Source organism: Hermetia illucens, chromosome 7, assembly GCF_905115235.1.
Source record: "Hermetia illucens chromosome 7, iHerIll2.2.curated.20191125, whole genome shotgun sequence".
Lineage (NCBI taxonomy): Eukaryota > Metazoa > Arthropoda > Insecta > Diptera > Stratiomyidae > Hermetia > Hermetia illucens.
The window spans coordinates 8855520-8876821 of record NC_051855.1 but is presented as its reverse complement, the minus strand read 5'-3'; the positions used below and the strand labels follow the sequence as shown (position 1 = coordinate 8876821).

The following is a 21302-nucleotide window of genomic DNA, read 5'->3' as shown; positions in this document are numbered from 1 at the left end:
GAAAAATTGAGGCCATGGCGGCCAACTATGAAAAAACAAAAACATAAACCTATTAAGCAAAGACAGCTAAACTTCGATCGTGACGATCCAACGCCGAGAGAAGAGGCAACCCTGAGTCTAGACTCAGATTCCCCACTTATTCAAGTGGGAACCAATCCAATTGGCACCCAGTCCTTAACGAACGAGCCGAAGCAGGCCGCTTCTGTCAGCAATCCTGACCCCAGGCTCCAATCGGCACCATCTACTGAGGCTAAAGTATTGCCCATGGGTAAGCACCTGTCCACGGACAGCAAACCGCCTTCGGGGAAACCGCCTCCTGGCAAACCGCCTTCGGGCAAACCGCCTTCGGGCAAACCGCCTTCGGGCAAACCGCCTTCGGGCAAACCCGCCTCCGGGCAACGCACAACCCAAGAGCTGTGCCAAGGTTGAGGGGAAAGGAGCGTTTGGGGCACCTCCGGCTTAGGGGAAACCGAAGTGGCAGCGGTCCTCGGACGATCCTAACTCTTCGACACAAAAGGCAGCAAAGAGGGCTCGGCCGGCAACGGCTAGGCCTTCATTTGCAGCCAAGGCTATCGACCCCGATGGATGGGTTCTGTATGACGACTCTAATCCATCCGGCTACGATACTGAGCAGTGCGAACAGCTTAAAAGGAAACTCTTCCTAGCTGTAAGGACTGCGTTCGCGCAAGGCATTAAGCTTTGCTTTGAGTCGGTAGGTGTATACCGTAAAATGTTACGGCTGAACTTTGCCGACGAAGACACGAACGAGTGGCTCAGGCAGTACTGCTCCTCCCTTAACGATGTGTGGGAGGGTGCGCGACTAACCTTGAAAAGGGCCTCTGAGCTGCCATTGATCAAAAAGTGCTTTCTCTGGCTTCCAGAAGAAGAGCGAAATGGTGTTGGGGTTCCATAACAACTTGGTGTACAAAACAACACTTCCACCTGGTTGCTGCTAGACAGCAAAACAGGAGAGAGAGCCAATAGGCCGGGAACTTTTCTCACTATCGACGTTCCCGAACCCGTTTTTAAAAAGGTTCGGGAAAAATCGGGCTGCCGGCTCCACTGTGGGCTGGGGACCGTCACGTTACAAGCGTCGGCTCCTAAAACCATTGAAGGGGACATGCAGCCTTTGGCATCTTCATCTGAAACGAAGATGAGGCGCCAAATAAATTTGCAGCATTCTAAAGCGGCGACTGCACTTATCAGTCGTCGGATCAATAGCTACAAGACATTTATATACCTCATACAAAAACCGTGGGTTGTTGGTGGGGTAGTCAGGGGCCTAAACTTCCAACATGCTGACCTATTGTATGCAAATGGAAGCGGTCGACCCCGCACCTGCATGGTAATCTCCAAAGACTTCCAGGCTAATTTGGTTAACGACCTACGTGATGGCGACACCACATCGGCTAAGCTAACCATAAAAAGTTCATAGGGAGATAAAGAGATACTATGGTGCACAGAAGACGTTCCCAGTGGAACATTCGTCAGAGCTATCCAATATGCCAAAAGTAGAGGCATGGGGGTAACAGCAGGGGGGCAACAGGATGTGATGTCAACGCTCACCACATATGCTGGGGAAGTTCGAACATCAATGCAAGAGGATCGAGACTACTGGAGTATCTAGTAGGAACCGATTTGCAGATCCTAAATGTGGGTAATGAACCCACTTTCTTCAACGTGGTCAGGCGAGAGGTCATCGACAGCACGGTGGCATCTCCTGACATCACGGCTCTGATCGGAGAGTGGAGAGTATCAAACGATATCACACTCTCGGATCACAGACGCATTGACTTCGTTATGGGCATGGATCCACCTCCACCCACTCCATTTCGGAATCCGAGGAACACAGATTGGGTAATGTATCAACGCTAAGTATCCGGGGACACCTATGTCAGCCAACGCCCCTTTAATTCTATTCCAGTTGGCCAAGTTGAATGCGTTTTTAACATCCAACGACACCACGGCACAGCAGCCGCCAGAAATCAGTGCACCTTTTGCCAGGTTTACCACCATGCCAATTGCGTCCACCGTAGAGTGGGCGCTTCCGAAACCAAACTGGCGTTCCGACAAACCATTGCTGGCTTCGATGATGGGCAGGAGTCTGCTGTAGATGACTCTCTCCATCATCTTCCCCATTGTATCCAACAGGCAGATAGGACGATACGACGCTGGGTTTCCAGGTTGCTTGCCAGGCTTTGGAAGCAACACCAACTTTTGCTTTTTCCACTAGGCAGGGAATATTCCTTCTTTTAGGCACGCCTCGAAGGTGTTGACGAAAAGGTCGGACCTAGTCTTCACTGCCAGTTTCAAAGCTCCGTTGGGGATGCCATCCAAACCTGGGGCCTTGTTGTCACCGAACCTACCACATATTTCCCGCAGCTCCTCCACAGTTACAGGCGGTATTATGCCGACATTTGGCTGGACAAAAATTTGCCTTCCCCTATTTTTGTGGTGAGGGAACAGAGTGGTAACAATCTGTTTCAGGAGGCGCGGACAGGTCACCTGGGGTGATTTCCGCAGCCTTTTCATCACCACTCTGTAAGCCTCGCCCCAAGGGTTTATGTCGGCATGGTCGCACAGCTGTTTGAAGCAGTTCTTTTTGCTCCTCCGAATGGCTTCCTTTAGGCGGCCACGCAATTGCTTGTGTGCCTCCTCTCGACCGTCGCCACCGGGTTTTCCCCTGAGCCTCTGGCAAAGCCTCCTTGCCCGAAAACATGCGGCTCGCAAACTTGCGATTTCGTTGTTCCACCAGTAGTTGGGTTGCCTACTGGGGAGCAATCGCCTTCTGGGCATAGTAGCATCGCATGCTTCCGTCACCCATCGAGTGATCTGGGTGGCTTTCTCTCCAGCCGTACCATTCAGGGATATGTCGGATTTGAGCACCGCGGAAAACGTGTCCCCCTCGAAAGCTTTCACTGTCCAGCCAAGCATACCACCCGGCATTCTGCGAAAACTCTTTTTCGAGCTCGATCCGCCCTTGATCTCTATGCAGATTGCCTGGTGGTCGCTGTGAGTACAGTCCTCACTGACATGCCAAGCGATTCTACTGGCTAAAGTGACACTCACGTATGTCAGGTCCACTATAGACCCCGGGCCCCTTCCCCGGAAAGTGTACGAAGACCCAACATTCGCCAGTACCACGTCCAGCTCCGCGAATGTTTCGAGGAGAACACGTCCCCTCACATTAGTTATCCGGCTGCCCCATTCAAGAGCCCACGCATTGAAATCGCCTCCTATTATGATCGGCCAACGTCCTCTTGCATCCAAAACAAGAGCAGCAAGCATCCGCTCATACTCGACGAGTGTAGCGCTGGCTGGAGCATAGCAGCTGTAGATGTGGATGCCCTTCACCTTCACTTTGATGAAGCCCTCCTCCGGGTGCTCCATTATTTCCTGGAAGGCTTGTTCTCCACAAGTCCACAGCGCTGCTTGGCCCGTTTGGTCTTTGACCCAAACGCTACCACCGCGGTTTCGGTATGGTTCACTTAGTATGGTCACATCGATGTTTTTCTCGCGGATGGTTTGCGCGAGTAGATCCTGCGCCGCCTCGCAGTGGTTGAGGTTGATTTGTATCAACCTCATCTGCGATTTGTGCTAAGGGCTCTCCTGTATTCCGGGCACCTGCTGCTGCCTGCAATGTGCCGATGGTCCACACCCTGCTTTCCTTTGCACAGTAGACAATTTGGGTCAGCTCCGCAGTCCTTGCTGATGTGGCCTTCCACTCCGCATCTCCCGCATTGCTTTGACCTGTCATTTGGGTTAGTGCATGACTTCGCAATGTGACCAAAGCCAAGGCATCTAAAGCACCGTTTTAACGCCACCTGTTCCCTAAGGCGACACGTAACCCAGCCTATTCTCACTCTCCCTGCTGCCAACAGTTTGAGTGCGTTCTCCACTGGTAGGCTGATGATGGCGGTTTGTGTTCCCCCATAGGCTTTCCTTAGCGTTTTCACCACTGACTCTTGTAGTCCGGCAAGATCGAACTGTTTCTCCAACGCTTCGCGAACCTCCTCCTTCGGATTGATTTCATCTATATCTTTGCAGATTATAGTGATCTCCGGCCTGCTAGCTCTTATGTCGGCTTCCTGCCCTAAAGTCTTCCCGATTTGGCTTAAGAATTTGTCCGCGGTTACATCCTTGGATTTCTTAAGTTCCAACATAAGATCTCCCTTCTGCGACCGTCTAATACGGCTGACGTTGTCTCCCAAAATGGGTTTAATTATGGATGTATACATCCAGTATATCCGTTTGGGTGAAAGTCCCCAGGTCTTACCTATCGCATTCCTACAGCACCAGAGCAGTCTGCAGGATTTCTGATATTGTTCCTGGATATGATGTTTCCACGTTAACTTGGAGTCGAAATGTAATCCTAAGTACTTGACTGTTTGTGCCAGCTGGATTCCCGCCCCTGCTAAGGTGGGTAGCGTATAGCTGCCCCACCTGACGTTCCTAGTGAACATAACTAGTCCAGTCTTCCTAGCGTTCACCGTGAGTCCATTGCGGAAGCACCAGCTGTGGATTTCATGCAGAGTTGCATTCAAGCGGTCACATACAGTGTCCGCAAACTTGCCGGTAATTATTACAACTAGGTCGTCCGCAAATGCTTGGGCGAAGACTTTTTTGTCCTCGAGGAGCCACAGCAGGGTATCCATTACCAAGAGCCATAACAGTGGAGAGAGAACCCCTCCCTGTGCGCAGCTCCTGAGACATCCTGCTTCAATAGACTTCTGGCCGAACGATATGTGGATTTTTGTCCACTCTATCATGTGAAGGATCCAACTGATTAGCAGCGGTTCGATTCCATGCTGTCTTACCGCATCACAAATTGCCGCGAATGAGGCATAATTGAAGGCACCTTCGATGTCCATGAATGCGCCTTTTTCGGACATCGCCTTTTCAATTTTTGCCGTAAGTTCATGGAGTGCTGTCTCCGTGGATTTGCCTTTCTGGTAGGCGTGTTGCCTATGGTGAAGTGGCTACTTAGGAATGTGCGTATCCCTTATGAACCGATCTACTAGTCTTTCTAGTCCTTTTAGCAGAAAGGACGTTAGGCTGATCGGTCGCAAAATTTTGCGTCTGTACAGATGGGTTTCCCTGGTTTGGGAATGAACAACACCTTCACATCCCGCCATGTAATTGGAATATAAGCGTGTGCTAGGCATGCACGATATATATTCCGAATGTGTAGACCCAGGGCATCCATTCCTTCTATTACTAGTGCAGGGATGATGCCATCCGGACCTGCAGACTTGTATCTATGGAACGAGTTAAATGCCCATTTCACTCGCTCCGGTCATACTACTTTGCATGCCAGATTCCAGTCTCTCGGTTGAGGGCTGTAAATAACCCAGTTTCTGGCTACGTTCTTTGACCAGAATCCGTTTCAGCTTTGAGGTTGCCTCAAGAGAGTTAGTCTCTTCGCAAAAGCGTCTCCAAGGTGATTGTTTGGCCGATCTTATGCTCTTCTTTAGAGCCTTCAGTGCCTCTTTATAGCGATTGCAGCTAGTGCTTGATTCACCCTTCAGAGCACGATTGAGGAGCATCCTTGTCGTTCTCCTCTGTTTTGCCAAATCCGAGTTCCACCATGGTGTTTTACCCTTCCTTGGCTTCTTGAGTGGACAGCTTTCTTCGAAAGCTTCTCTCATGCTAGTTGTGATCATCTGGGTTGTCTTCTCAATTCCAGCAATGGATTTGATGTGCTTCCCAGGGATCGTGGCTCGGGCGCTCAATTCTGTTTGATACATTACTCAATCTGTGTTCCTCGGATTCCGAAATGGAGTGGGTGGAGGTGGATCCCTGCCCATAACGAAACCAATGCGTCTGTGATCCGAGAGTGTGATATCGTTTGATACTTCCCACTCTCCGATCAGAGCCGTGATGTCAGGAGATGCCACCATGATGTCGATGACCTCTCGCGTGGCCACGTTGAAGAAAGTGGGTTCATTACCCACATTTAGGTTCTGCAAATCGGTTCCTACTAGATAATCCAGGAGTCTCGATCCTCTTGCATTGATGTTCGAACTTCCCCAGCATATGTGGCGAGTGCATAAAGAGAAAATTAGAAAGACGCAACTTCGGCATGCTCAATAGATTCTGAACATGTCCCAGTTTCTGAGAAAACTAAGATAAAGTGCTGAGATGCTAAGTGTACTCTCAAGAGGCCTTTGATTCCCTGATCCGCAGCATGAATATGCACTATTTTCACGGTTGCTCGATGGTAAATACCTTGTTCAACATAGCTACATAACACAATAAAATGCAGAAATATATATCCGCCTGCTGCCCTCATCCCAAAACTAAAACTTTTTATTAGCCAATACCATGGGCACAATTAAATTAATTCAACTAACAAGAGGGCAATGCATCCAAATGTACAGTTGGCTATAAACAGCGTTCCATAATGTCTGTATCTACAATCTCTCCCAATCAATCTGAGCCAAACTAGAGCCATTATAACCTCCCCCACGTTACATTCCTTCCGTTTCCTGTTCCCAGACTGTACACGCTGAAGCTGCGGAGAGGATGCATCGGTATTCCCATTGGCAGCTGTGGAGATTTATTCATTTGTGTCGTTGGAGGCTATTTAATTCCATTCAAAAATTTGATTCGATTTGATCAAATTTTCGAAAATTTAATTAAGATCTCGGGGGACTTGTGGGCTTGCAGTTTCAGGCATCACGAATGAAGGGAAGCTTCGACTAGGAGATGACCGGCAGTGGGAATATGATTAATTCCCATAGTTCATGTTGGTTCCATGGATACTGGAAATATCTGAATGTGCAGAAGTTCAGTTTAATGAATTACTAGCTGAACCAGGCAGACCTTGTTCTGCCTGTGTGTATTTGCAAAAACTGTGATTTTCGTGAGGTACTGAAAGAAGGGAACCAATCTTATGACATATTTGTTTTAGGGACTACACTGTAAAAAGTGTTTGGGTTCTTGAGTATTTCCAACACTATGAGTTAGAAGTTCCCTCAGGGGACGTGAGCAACCTTTAAGGGGTCGCTTACGATACGGAGTGTGACGTCTCCGAGGTGCTCGAGTAAGTAGATCTGACCCCCTAGCTGGCAGTATATCTGCGTCCCAGGTACTAGCCTTGAGGAAGCCTCTCGGTGAAGGGCGCACCGCGAATGACCGTTACAAGTCAGGACACACTGGGAGTCCCCGAAGCCGTTGACAGAGGGCTGTCGACGGGGTGATGTGAGCCTAGCTCTGCCATGGTAGCTGAACATCTAAAACGGGCTGATGGAACTGGAGGAACTATTGGGTCGCATCTCCTTCTACAGGCGAACGTGGAGAGCAGCGGAAGACGATTGGATATCAGAAACAACCGCACTCCCTACTGAGAACACTGCTTGCGTCAAACGGACCGCAGATAGTCCACTTCAAAGTGAACTGGAAAAAAGCAGAAAGAGGCCAACGTTCCTGAAGGAAACGTTATCGAAGTTGTTTCTAAGGTCCAAAAAAAGGAAGCAACTGACTACGCCACCAGAGACCCGTCTGTCCAAAGGCAAGAAGGCTGGAAACAAAAAGAGGAGGAAATGAAGACTGTCGGCTCTGCTCATTAATCCGACGGAATGCAAGACATTTGCGGAAGTCCTTGGTGAAATCCGCCACGGGATGAAACTTGAAGACAACGGAGTAGAGGTGTCTTCCATACGGAAAACGAAGGTTGGCGGAATTCTTGTCCAACTGGGTCCAAAGACGACTAGCAAGAGTACGTTCTGTGAAGCGGTCAAGAGGCTCAGGGCCAAAAGCTCACCGTGGTGGAAGTCACCCAGCAATATGTGAGGAAACTACTTAGCAGCGGTAAAATCAAAATTGGATGGGTAGTATGCAGTGTATAGTGCCCACCAAGTGGTAGAGGTGTCTGGACTATGGACACACGTCAGCAACTAACAAGGGACCGGATAGGAGGACAGCATGCCGGAGATGCGGCCAAGCAGGTCACCAAGCGAAGACATGCAATGAAAGCGAAAGTTATGTTCCCTGCAGGGATCTTGGCGCATCTGGTGAGAGCATCGTACACAATACCGGCTCGAGACGGTGTCCAATCTTTAGAGCGGAACTGGAAAGGACTAGGGTACGAATGGCATGGTCCGCATTTTACAAATTAATATGCACCGCTCACCAGTTGCCAGCGCAGTTCGGTGCGGAGGTAAATGCTGATCTAATGTTAATCTACGAAGAATACCGAAACAAGGACCCGGCTTCATGGCATCTCGTCTTATCGGGGACTGCCGCCATCTGGGTTCGGGGCGACAGTCAATTTCGTGTTCTTGCCAAAGGCTGGGGGGGGGGGATCACGTTTTTAAGCGTTTATCTGACATCGAATGAGACGATGCCGGACTTTCAGCGCCGGCTTGATGCTCTGGAGGACGTCGTTTCGGATACGGAGAGTCGAATCCTGGTAGCCGGTGATTTTAATGCTATGGCATGGACTATGGGGCAGTCCTCAGTCAGACTTCAGGGGAAAACGGATTTTGGAAATGGTGGCGAGAACCGGGCTCGTAGCTTTAAATACCGGATCCACGTCAACGATTGGACGCCCAGGCTATGTAGGAAACATTCCTGACATCACTTTTGCGTCGGAATCTCTGTCATCATCGGTGGACGAGTGGCAATTCCTGGAAGATATCTCGGCAAGTGACCACCAGTACATCGCGTTCGAAGTGGTTGACGCTACTCGCCAGTGAGCACCAACCCGACGTTCCTCCTGCCTGTGGAATGTCGCGAGGGTGAACATCGGGAAGTTTGTCGAAGCTGTTGGAGCAGGCAGAACGCGCTCCGGAGGGTGATAGCGTCGCAGTTGACACCGTCGTAAATTCAGTGATGAATATGATAACGACGGCGACTTCCATATCCCGAAGGGGCCCCAACCATGACAAGCCTTCTATGTACTGGTGGACGGCAGAAATTGCCGTACGAGTTGATAACAATAGCGCGGATAGCGTCGGGGATTGTGCCCTTTTCACAATGAGAGAGCTCGTACAAACGGTTCTCACTATGAAAAACAAGAAGGCGCCAGGCGGAAGTCTACAAACTGGTGTTCCGCCAACGGCCAGACTAGCTGCTTGGGATGTTCAACGCCTGCTTGAAGGAGGGCTTTTTTCCTTGTCGCTGCAGGGTGACCAGAATCGTGCTGATCAGCAGGGGTAAAGGAGATCCGGAGCTTTCGTCTGCATACCGACCGCTGTGTACGCTTGACACGGCCGGGAAAGTGCTCGACAAGCTCATCAGGAATAAACTCAACACCCAAGACAGTTCGGGCTCAGAACAGAGAGATCCACAGTGGATGCTGTTATGGAGGTCGTAGATGCGGTTCATCGAGCCGAGGCACACAGCCTCCCATCCGCCCGTTCCTCATAACGCTTGATGTCAGAAATGCCTTCAATTCAAAATGGACAGATATGCTAGGCACATTAGAAACTCATTTCACGTGCCAAACTATCTCTTGCGGATATTGGGGGATTATCTGAAAGACGCTTCCTGCTTTATGAGACGCTGGAGGGCCAGAGGAGGATGGAAATCACGTCGGGGGTAGCAAAATGCTTCCTACGGTAGTCTACTGAGCTGGGCGGTTATGTAGACGACGTTGCAGAACTTGTTGCCAGAGGCACTGTTGAACGGGCGCAAAGCAGACTTGGCACGAGTAAGCGGATAGATGACTGCCCATGGTTTCAGCCTTGCGCTGGACAAAACCGAAGTGGTCATCTTGACCAGAAAGAGGATCCCGACCCTGCGTGCCATATCGATTGGTTAGTTGACTATAAAGTCAAAATCAGCGATTAAATACTTTGGTTTAATACTCGACTCGAAGATGAGCTGATGCCCCTGACAAGGAGTGCCGTCTGCTTATCGCACTACACTTCTCAGAGCCGGCCGTGATGGTAATCGCGAGAGTGAATCCCGGTGCCCTTCCTGCCAAGGAGCATAAAACTATATACCGTCGTAAGGGCGAAAACTTAAGAGAGGTTGTTGCCTATGAAGAACGTCAACGGACCCTTACCGGGTGGCAACTCTCTTGGCAAAATGAGCCAAGGGACAGATGGACTGCGCGGTTCATGGACAGATAGATCCGTGGCTGAACCGAACGCACGGTGAGATTCTTTAGGCTTTCAGTCTTACCTACACAGAATTGGAAAGGCGCGATTTCCTGATTGTGTGTTCTGCAATGGAGTGGCGGACGACGCTGAACACACCCTTTTCTCTTGCGAAAGGTGGGACGGCTTTCGTCAGCAGCTTTATGCAGATACAGGGGAGCTCTCTCCAGACAGCATTGTCAGAGAGATGCTAAAGGGCGCTGGCGACTCCAGCTGTCGTGTTGCCGACAGCCGACAGCCGTATTCGCGAAATCGTTCAAAAAAGCGTGAATCAACCCGAGATGGTCAAGAACTGCGCAACTACTGATACGATACACGCTGCGCAGTTACTCATAGAGAAACACCGTGACAAACATCGCCCACTTTACACTGCATTTTTGGATCCGGAGAAAGCGTTTGACCGTGTGCCACACGAACTTATGTGGTATGCTTTACGACAACACCTAGTACCAAAGGAACTCATGTGGTGGGTTAAACTGCTCTACTTTGATCCGCTTGATCTGCTGGATGGTGATTTGAAGGCCTGGCGCCTACATCCAGATCTGGGCTTTGATAAAATAAAATGGCGCAATCATTACGACGAGCTAAAGAAACAGAAGAAGTAGTTCAACAAGCAAAACATTTTTGGAATGAATTTCAGATATTGGCTTTATTTATTGAAACGACACAAATACTGCATTTTGGGGAACCAATTCTCTTCCTCATCAGTGTGGTCCCTTCAGAAGAGAGGAGAGGGACCAAAATACAGTACTTGTGTTTCTTCAATAAAAGATTTTAGTCAAATTCGATAATTCTCTTCAAATTTTTTGTTGTTGGGTCGTGCGCCGACTTAGGGAGAAAGTATCTCTGAAGAGATGCTTCAGATACCCCGATTTCGGTCACTTTGCAGCAGCATGTGCTCCTGAGTCCGATAGGACGAAAAGCTGCAGGAAGTGTGAAGAAGATGGCTACCTTATCAAAGACGGCACTGGAGATCCACGATGCATGTTGTGCAAAAGGAAAAAGGGAGTAGACGGCTGCCACGTTACAGGTGGTGACAGGTGCCCGACATATAGGAGGCAGCTAAATCGTGAGGCTAAACGTGGTTGATAAAAATCAAGCTCAACCATTGTGAAGCAGCTTAACACCTGCTCTCACAAACCATTCCAGAGTCGAATGTGGACGTGGCGGTAATATGTGAACCGTACCGAAATTACGTTAGTGCTAGATGGATGAAAGGCTCATCGGGAAACACGGCGATATGGACATGTGGACGGCAAGACATTCAAAAACAACGTCATTCCCTGGAGCCGCGCTGTACGGGTGAAAGTCAACGGCGCCCATATCTACAACTGTTATGCTCCTCCTAGTGCAACATTAGTTCAATATGAGGATATGCTAGATAACTTGGTGGTGAACGCTAAAGGCCACAGCCACAAAAACATTGCCGGCGATTTCAACGCGTGGGCTTTAAACATCGTACTAGCCAATGCTGGATGGGTGCCCACCTTCTGAGTCAGAGGGCTCAAAGGTCGATCTCACCTAGCTCAGTCGAGAAGGGATGGTCTGGCGGGTGAGTGAACACTACACCTACACTGATCATCAGGCCATCTTTCTCGACATCAGGAACGGGGGAGGCAACAGTCGAGTGAGCACCAAACACGGAAAAACCAGGATAGCTGAGTGGTCCAGTGGAGCTTTCGTGGAGGAGACATTCTTAGCGGCTTTAGAAGGAGACCCGAAGGGAACGGCACTGGAAAAAGTGAGCCAGTTATGTCAACGGATAACTGAGGCATGCGATTCTACAATCCCGCGGCGCAAGTCCCATCATAGTAGGAAACCAAACTACTGGTGGAACCAAGAAATCGCGCTGTTGAGAGTATCGTGCGAGGAGGCTTTGCCAAAGGAGTAGAGGGAAGTCAGAACATCGACCAATCGGAGAAGAAATGCCGCGATCTTCGAAGTAGCCTTAAGAAGGCTATACGGAAAAGTAAGCGGAGTTGCTACAAACATTTGTGCCTAGAAACAAACACGAACCCGTGGGGCACTGCTTACGAGTTTGTAATGAACAAAATTCGTGGACAAAAATCACTCCAATTGACGCGCCCGCGACACGTGTTCAAAATAATCCCACAACAGGAAGAATATGGACCTCATCTAATGGTTCAACAGGACGTCTTTTTAATCCCCAGGGTGACCCAAGAGGAACTACGGGAGATCTGTGGACAAATTAGAGACAATAAAGCTCTGGAATTGGACGGGATTGCGACGATAAACTTACCGCCCGAAGCAGCGAAGAAAGTCATCTCCGTAGCTAAAGTACGAGTTGGTGGAGTTCTCCGTCGACTCCGCGAGCAAATATGGATAAGAGTTCGGACATGTAGCGAAGAACCGCACCAGTCTGCATGACAAATCTGAGCTATGTTGAACATGTGGAGGGGCAGGACATTTTGCCAAAGATTGCGGAAAGAAGCCAAGCATATATGAAGATAAGGTTGACGTTGCGATTGTTTGTGAACAGTATAAGGACCTGCAATTTGGCATATGGACAAGCGACAAGAGCGGGGCCTGTGGATATCGTTCTATGAAAGAAACAAATAGGATTGAGGAAAATGGATCTACTCGAGCTAAAATAGCGGGAATATATATCTATAATTGCTACGCTGCGCCAAGCGTTACACAGGATGAGTACAAATCATCATCACCATCATCATCAACGGCGCAACAACCGGTAGCCGGTCTAGGCCTGCCTTAATAAGGAACTCCAGACATCCCGGTTTTGCGTTGAGGTCCACCAATTCGATATCCCTAAAAGCTGTCTGGCGTCCTGACCTACGCCATCGTTCCGTCTTAGGCAGGGTCTGCCTCGTCTTCTTTTTCTACCATAGATATTGCCCTTATAGAGTTTCCGGGCTGGATCATCCTCATTCATACGGATTAAGTAACCCGCCCACCGTAACCTATTGAGCCGGATTTTATCCACAACCGAACGGTCATGGTATCGCTCATAGATTTCGCATAGCGACCATCAAGCGATTGTCTTTCAAAGGGGGCTCACCATTAGACCAAAGCAACGCAGAACTCCGGACATAGGATGGGCTTCTAAAAAGCTCGACGGAGAAACATTTTTGGAGGTATTGCTGTTAGGTATAAATTTGTCGGGCAATTCAATGAATATGGATGCACAGACTGGAGCGAAATCAGTTGGCGTGTGATGATCCATGTCGCGGCGAACGAGATCCTTGAAGCCAAGACCAAATTACTGACGAAATGATGAAATCAACGAGTATCGCAAAGAATGCTTAAATGCCAACGCCGCAGAAACAGGCGAGAAAATGTGGAGCTACAACAACTATACAAGGTTGTCAGAAAAAAACTGTAAACAGCTATCGCAAAGAGTAAAACTATGCATTTCAAGCAGCTCTGCAGGGAAGCCGACTCTGACCCTTAGGGTGGCGCATAGAAGACAGTTATGGCATCAATCAAGGGAAAGCGTTTCCCATCGATTACATGTCCTAAGTCGAGCGGTCAACTCAACCCCGATAAAGTACCAGAGATAAGCGACGAAGAGGTATAAGAAGCGGCCAAGAACATCAGTCAACAAGGCTCCCGGCTTAGATTGTATACCACAAGGATTTACTGTATGCTTAACAGAAGGTGTTTTCCCTGCACAGTAGGAGCAACAAGCTACTAGGCGAACCATCGTCGTATAGACCAGTAAGCCTCTTAAGTACCATCGGCTAACTTTTCGAGCGAGTAATCTATAATATATAATATTACCCCCAATCGCAGAAAAGGAAGGCGGTCTATAAGAGAAGCCGTTTGGATTCCGGAAAGCAAAATCAACGAACGATGCGGTCAATTTGATGAGAAATCTTGCGAAATCAACCACCTTCGACGTAAAACACGCTTTTAACTCGGCGAGGTGGAAAGAAATCATTGAGGCACTTGCCAGGCTTGGTACCGCAACGTACCTTGTACGTATTGTTCTCGAGAAGGCGGCTTTGTTGCGACTCAGACGAGGATCCTAAAGTATACCGAACAACCTGTAGTGTCCCACAAGAATCAGCCCTCACCCCTTTATTGTGGAACATTATGTATAACGCAGTGCTGACGTTGCGTCTCCCTGGTGGTGTCACCTCCTGTCCTTCGAGCATGTTGCGCTTATCTAACGACATCCGACGACGCTATGATGATACCTATCGATATCTTGGCGCCTAAAGCCCTACGGATTCGCGAAGTTGGTGAACCTAACGCGACTCTCGACATTCGGTAAGGAATCCATCACTGGTGCAATGGCAAAAACGATGGGACGAAAGCAGGAAAGGACGCTTGACTCATAGATTGATACCGAATGTTGAAGGCTGAACTAAATGGAGGCATGGTAACGTGGGCTATGTTTTGACGCAATTCCTAGGCGTACATGGTGGTTATCGAGAATACCTCCACCGATTTGGCCATGACTGCCAAAAATTACTCTGGAAGACACATGTCGGAAACACTTGTCGGAAAGCCACGAGGGCTCTGTTGACTTGTAGATCCATAGCAGGAAAAAAATGGGGTTGCAGCCCGAAGATACGACTTTGGATATATCCTGCAATAGTAAGGCCAATGATTACCTATGGAACGGTAATCTGGGTAGAAAGAACCGACCTCAGCACACAAGCCAGGGAATTACATCAGCCCCACAGGCTGGCTTGCGTGTGTATCAGTGGGCAATGAGGATATGCCCAACGGCATCCCTGGAGGTCCTTCTGGGATTAACCCCTCTCCATCTGCACATATAGATGCAGGCCAGGAGGGCAAAATTCAGGATGGCCGGTAGTATGCGTGAGGCGGGGAGATGCCTAAATCGAAGGAAGATTGATATTCTTTCTAGGCGGTGTCCCGAATTACTGATACAACGAGGTTTCACTTCGATAAGAAGTTTGAAACACGTTGGAGTAACAAAGCAAACTGGGAGAGCGTGGCTAGGACATACGGCCTAAACCAGCAACTGATTACTTGGTACACTGACGGATCCCTCACAGCAGAGGGAGTGGGTGCCGGTGTCATTGGTCCAAGGAAAATGTACTTTGAGACAACGGGCAGGTACACTAGCATACTCCAGGCGGAAATATACGCCATAGACAAATGTGCCTCCTTTAATCTCCAAAGGAACTATAGGGGGCAGAACAAAGCTATTCTCACCGATAGCCAAGAAGCGATCAATGCACTTAGGTCCAATCAGGTGAGGTCTAAACTGGTGTGGGAACGCCTTGAGAGACTGAAAACATTCGGCTCGTCCAACAGGGTCTGGATACTTTGGGTTCCAGGCCATACTGGCTTGGAAGGCAACGAGGCAGTGGACGAACTAGCCAAGAAGGGAGCAGGGAGCAGAACCCTTCTGCGGAATCGAAACGGTTTCATGGCTATGAATCTAAGAAATGAGGGAACTATACTGGGCGGGCCTACCAGGGATGGAGCAGTCCAGGGTGCTTATTGGGGGATACGAACCCATACGCACAAAGGATTGCTTAAAGCTCACCAAAAAGAACCTCCGAATCATAGTGGGAATTCTCACTAGTCATTGTCGGCTGAACTATCACCTAGGAGCTAGGGATAGACACTGCCTGCAGGTTTTGTGAGGAGTATGACGAAACCTCTATACATATCCTGGGAGAGTATCCGGCACTTGTGTAAAGTAGGCCGAGGCTCTGGGAGAACACTTAATACCAGATGCAATGCTGAAAGATCTGGAAGTAGGGAACATACTAAAGTTCCTAACGGTTATAGGCCTGCTTGAGATACTATGATCAATAGATACACTATAACCAGTAAAAGGGGCACAATAGTTCATTAAGGACGCTGTGCGACTTTCCCTTAACAGAATAATTACCGTTAATTTCTAGAACCGCGAAAGGTCTTCTTTTCATTGATCCTACAAGTTTTTCGGTAACTTCTACAGGAATAGACCTCCGGACATTCTTTATGTGATTCTTCAAGTCCTATTTGGCGTTTACCTCTCTTTTGCGTGGCGCCTTTTCAACGTGTGACCACAAGGGTTCTATCAGATTTAAATCCGGGCTCCGAGGTGGCTAGGCAAGAGTCCCTTTAACACTATAGAGGACGCATTCCTTAACAACCCGAATTGTGTATTTCAGATCATTGGAATGACCTCACATTATATTAGCTGACAAGCCTAATAAAGCAACCGTAGTTAGTATATACTGGCTTGCTATGTAAAGTTGTATATACATCTACCTTCGTCCAGATCGAGCGGGCGGCGACTCAATAGGTTGCGGTGGGCGGGTCATAAGTGAAGATCCGTATGGATGAGGATGACCCCGCCCGGAAAGTCTATAAGGGCAATATCTATGGTAGAAAAGGAAGACGAGGCAGACCCTGCCTAAGATGGAGCGATGGCGTAGGACGAGGACAGCAGGACGCCAGACAGCTTTTATGGATATCGAATTGGTGGACCTCGGCGCAAAACCGGGATGTCTGGAGTTGCTTATTAAGGCAGGCCTAGACCGGATACCGGTTGTTGCGTCGTAAAGCCCGGGCCGCTTCTAGCACCTGCATATGTGTTGCATCATGAGATAAGTCTCGATGTTCAAGACATATTCGGAGTGGAGGATTCCTCGCATCGCGGACCGAAAACGCGAACACCGTAATGAGCCAAGAGCCAAATACGAACGGATTCACGAAAAACGAAAATTATCACAAGCACCGATCCTCCAGCATAGTAATCGCTGCAAGCTGCAGTCGCATTAAAGTCCAGTTCCCGTTTTATCGCGCCTTCAACACAATAGATGTCCTGGGAATCTTGCACAATCAAAGCATTATCAGCGACATAGGAAGTCAGGTCCTGAAGGAACTTACAGCGGCAGCTCCAAACGTTTCGTCCCAAGGACAATGATTTCAGATTTCTAAGTGGCTGATTATGGAACTGCCAAATCGGAGTTGAATGCAATCGGTTACCATCAATCCTAAGGTAAGGATGTCATTGCAATCCAGGGGGAAAACGTTGCATTTTCTATATGAGTCAGCAAATTGTTATGCAGGTAAAGCTCCTTCAGTTTCGTCAAATGCTCAAACTCGTAACCGTGGAGCGTATGAATCCTATTATCTTCCAAGTGCAGCACTTGCAACGAATTCAGGCTGGCAAAAGTACGATTCTGGATATTGGCCACATTGCTCGTATGAAGGCGTGATTCTGCAATACTGGAAAATTGTTTCCATCCAAATAAACAGCTGTGGAATCCATAGGAACTCGTTTTGGTAACTCGATCGTTTTCTGGCCTACGCAATCGACAACGTTCGTGGTCCATGTTTGATCATGGTAGCAGGTACAGTTCGTTAGACAGGTCATTTCGCAATCGCATGCGTCGAAGTCACAACAATGGCATAGAGCGAAGCAATGGGCCTCATATTTGCAAAAAAAAATCCTTCGATTTTAGTGAAGCTAGCGGTCTTATGGGCATTCCCCGGGTATGTGGCATGACGCACTCAATATTTGCGAGATCCATGACTTTGGGGCGTTGCCTCGATGTCAGATTGTTGACTCGCTGCAACCATTCCATGGAACAATCACACTCAAATGGGCCCAAGTAAAACTCTGGTAGAGGTTTCTCTGGCGGAACTGGGGCCAATCGTAGAGTATGCATTTGCAGCTTATTCAAAGCATTGGCGTACAGGTCGACCCTCGTCAAATTCACCTTATCAACGAAGGTGTTAGCATGAACACTGCTCAGATGGTTGTTAATGAAAAGTAAAGCACTTTCTCACCGCTAGCTCTCCCCTCCAATGGCGAGTTTTAAAAAGCGTGGAGAGCACCGGTGCGCCATCTACCCGCTCGTATTCGCAACATTCGAAATAAATTTTGAATGCCGCGAATCCTGCCGCGCCACATACTTCTGGCCCTCCATGAACATGAATGTCAATTCCTGGGCCAGAGAGTGCATCGAATGCCAGAAGTGTAAAGTCTCCAAGCATGTAAGGAAAGAAGTGGGCTCATTCCCCCGCACTATCAAGCGGTTCCACACCATACACTCGACATAGTAAGAGCTTTGCGAGACTCGCATGGTTACAAGTATTGCCTCACAATCATCGACAGGTTGATGCGGTGGCCTGAGGCAATACCTCTGAAAGACATTACGGCACAATCTTGTGCCGAAGCTCTCTGTCGAGAGTGGATACCTCGCTTTGGCGTCCCTGCAGTGGTCATCACTGACCAGGGAATGCAATCTGAGTCCACCTTTTTCTCGGAGTTAGGCAAACTCCTGGCTTTTAAATGCCAGCGGACTACTGCATACCACCCGCAATCCAATGGGATGCTAGAACGTTGGCACCGGACGCTGAAAGCCGCCATTATTTATTTATTTAATTAACGGACAACAAACAGAGAGAATTCCAAGTAATTATTGTCCTCAGGAGGAGGAGAAAGCAAAAAACTTAACGTACGTTTAAAACTACTTAAAGTAGGGAAGTTAAAAGGACCAAGTTGTTTTGCATTATAATTTCGGCAAAGCCTGGGAATCGGGGAATGAAAATAGACTTCGAGCTCCGCGAAGGGCACGTTGAAAATATCTGCGTTACGTGCGTTATAAGACGCAGGACGGCAGGTGATCATGTCAGCGGCGGAGCAGTCCATCAGGCCCGAGGAAAGTTTAAAGAATGTGCATAGATCCAGATAGGATCTACGCTGTTGTGGGAAGGGAAGGTTTAGAAAGCGGAGGCGGGAGGGGTAATCCACACGAGGGAAGCTTTTCTTAAAGAAGAGAGAACGGGTGAATATACGTTGCACATTGTCAATGGCAAGACAATCACAGTTACGAGTGGGTGACCAGATCACGGAGCAATACTCGAGGGTATTCCTCACGAGGGAATTGAAGAGAGCTAAGGAGGGTTGGATGGAGTCAAAATCAGAGGAGGAGCGAAGAATAAAGCCTGACAATTTTGCTGCTCGATTGATGACATCGATGCAATGGGTGTCAAAGCGGAGCTTGTTGTCGAAAGTGACTCCGAGGTCTTGAGTGGAATTTAAGCAGGATAAGGAATGTCAATTAAGCAAGTAGGAGAAAGAAGTGGGTGAGGATTTTAGGGAGTAGCACATAGAGTGACACTTTCTGACATTTAGCGCTAAACCATTGGTCGAGCACTAACGAACCAAAGTGCCCAGGTTATTCTGAAGGGAAACACAGTCCATAGGCGACGATATAGCGGAAAATAGCTTAAGGTCGTCTGCATAGAGCAAACAGGGACAAGTAAGGAGGGGAGGAAGGTCGTTAATAAAAAATAAAAATAGCAAAGGACCCAGAATAGACCCCTGTGGGACGCCAGAAGAGGAGGAGAAGGAGCGGGAAGTACAGCCGTCAAAAGAGACGCGGCAGGATCGGTTGGAAAGGTAAGAGGCAAGCCATAAAACAAGTGGTATGGGAACGTTTAGGAACGAGAGTTTGGATAGAAGTATCTTGTGATTTACAGTGTCGAAGGCTTTCGCGAAGTCAGTGTAAATGGTATGCACTTCTTGCCGTGAATTTAGACATTTGACGACAAAGTTGGTAAAGTCAAGCAGGTTGGAGGCAGTGGACCTACGTTTAACAAAGTCGTGTTGTTCTTTCACTATGTGTTGGCCAAAGTGGTCAGACAACCAGTCGCTGACATATCTTTCCAGGATTTTGGAACAGGAGGAGAGGAGGGAAATGGGACGGTAATTCTCGGCAAGCGAACGATCGCCTCTTTCCACAAGCTGGGAAAATGATTCTCTTCAAGGCTTTTGTTGAAAATAAGAGATAGGGGAAGGGAGATGGACTTATCAGTTTTGATCAAAAAGAGGTTTGGAAGACCATCGTAGCCAGGTCCGACCTTGGCATCAAGTTCGCCAATGAGGTATTCGACAAGGATAGGAGAAAGAAGGGGAATGGTAGGCGATGCGGGGCAGGCTACATCTACTATCGGGAGGGATTCGGAGGAAGGAGGAGGAACATAGACTGACGAAAAGTAGCGGCAGAGTAAATCACAACATCGTTGGGGGGAGTTAGCTGAGAAGCCAGAGAATTTAATGGACGGAGGGGACAACTGGGCGGGGCAGCGGGAGTTGCGTATGTGGGACCGGAAAGGTTTCAGATTTCCGCGCTTTAGTGAGTCTTCCACGCTGGACAAATATTCGTGTCTGGACTTACGTATTAAAGATTTGACCGAGGAACGAAGGGATTTGAAAAAAACTAAGTCAGCAACGTTTCTAGAAGACAGGAACTTTTTTCTCGCAGTCTGTTTTTGACGTAGTTTTTTGTGAATTTAAGTGGTGAACCAGACGGGGTAAGAGCGTAAGCACTTAGGAGAGAAGGGAACGTAATAAGGAAGAAGATCAGATAAAATGGTATAGAAAGTGTTGAGTGCTTGGTCACATGTAAATGGAGAGAGCAGGGGGACCCAGTTGATTGACGCTAGGGCTGAGTTGAGACCTTCGAAGTTCGCCTTACGAAAGTTGAACTTGGTAGGCTTGCGAGCGACAGGAGAGTGGAGTCGGGATATCTGAACATGGAACTTGAGAGCAGGATGATGGGCGTCAGGAGCAACGTAAGACGGAGCATGAAGGGATTGGGAAAGATAACGTACAGGAAGGTTAGAGAGGACAAGGTCAAGAGTGCGATCTAAGTGGTTTCTGGAAAGGTTAAATTAGAGGGCCCCACAGGTGTACATGAAAGTGGATAGAGGAAGGGAAGGGTGGGTCGAATTATTAGGGAGGGAGGGAAGGCCAAGTGTAACGGGCCAGGAGAGCATAGGAAGATTAAAGTCACCACAGAGGATGAAAGGAAGTGAGGGAAACAAAACGGTTAGGGCCTCTGATAATCTGTCGAAGAAATCCTCGTACAGAGAAGGCGGGCTTAGGCAGGGAAAATATACACACGATATGATAAAGGGACATACGTTTGGCGGAAGGACACGTATGGTAACAGAATCGTAGGAGGAGGAGGAGGAGGAAAAGATGATTTCGGCACGGAGAGGGGATTTAACAGCTATTAGGGCACCTCCGCCAGTTGTCTTGCCAAGCGCAACGCAGTCTCTGTCACAACGAAAGACAGAGTAACCTTCGAGGAGCTCAGAATCTAAAATCCTGTCATCCAGCCAGGTTTCAGAAATGCAGATGACATGATGTTGGAATGCTAAGGCAGACAGTTTGAAATCCGACAGCTTGGTCCTTACATTTTGATAAAATAGCGTATTGTTATT

General features: G+C 48.5%; 1 protein-coding gene and 1 pseudogene across 4 annotated transcripts in view; both read right to left on the bottom strand.

Moving 5' to 3' along the window:
* LOC119660867 (fatty acyl-CoA reductase wat-like) overlaps positions 1 to 21302 on the bottom strand; it is a 216446-nt gene that overhangs the window by 147166 nt on the left and 47978 nt on the right. The window lies entirely within an intron of this gene.
* LOC119660856 overlaps positions 16681 to 21302 on the bottom strand; it is a 31582-nt pseudogene continuing 26960 nt past the window's right edge.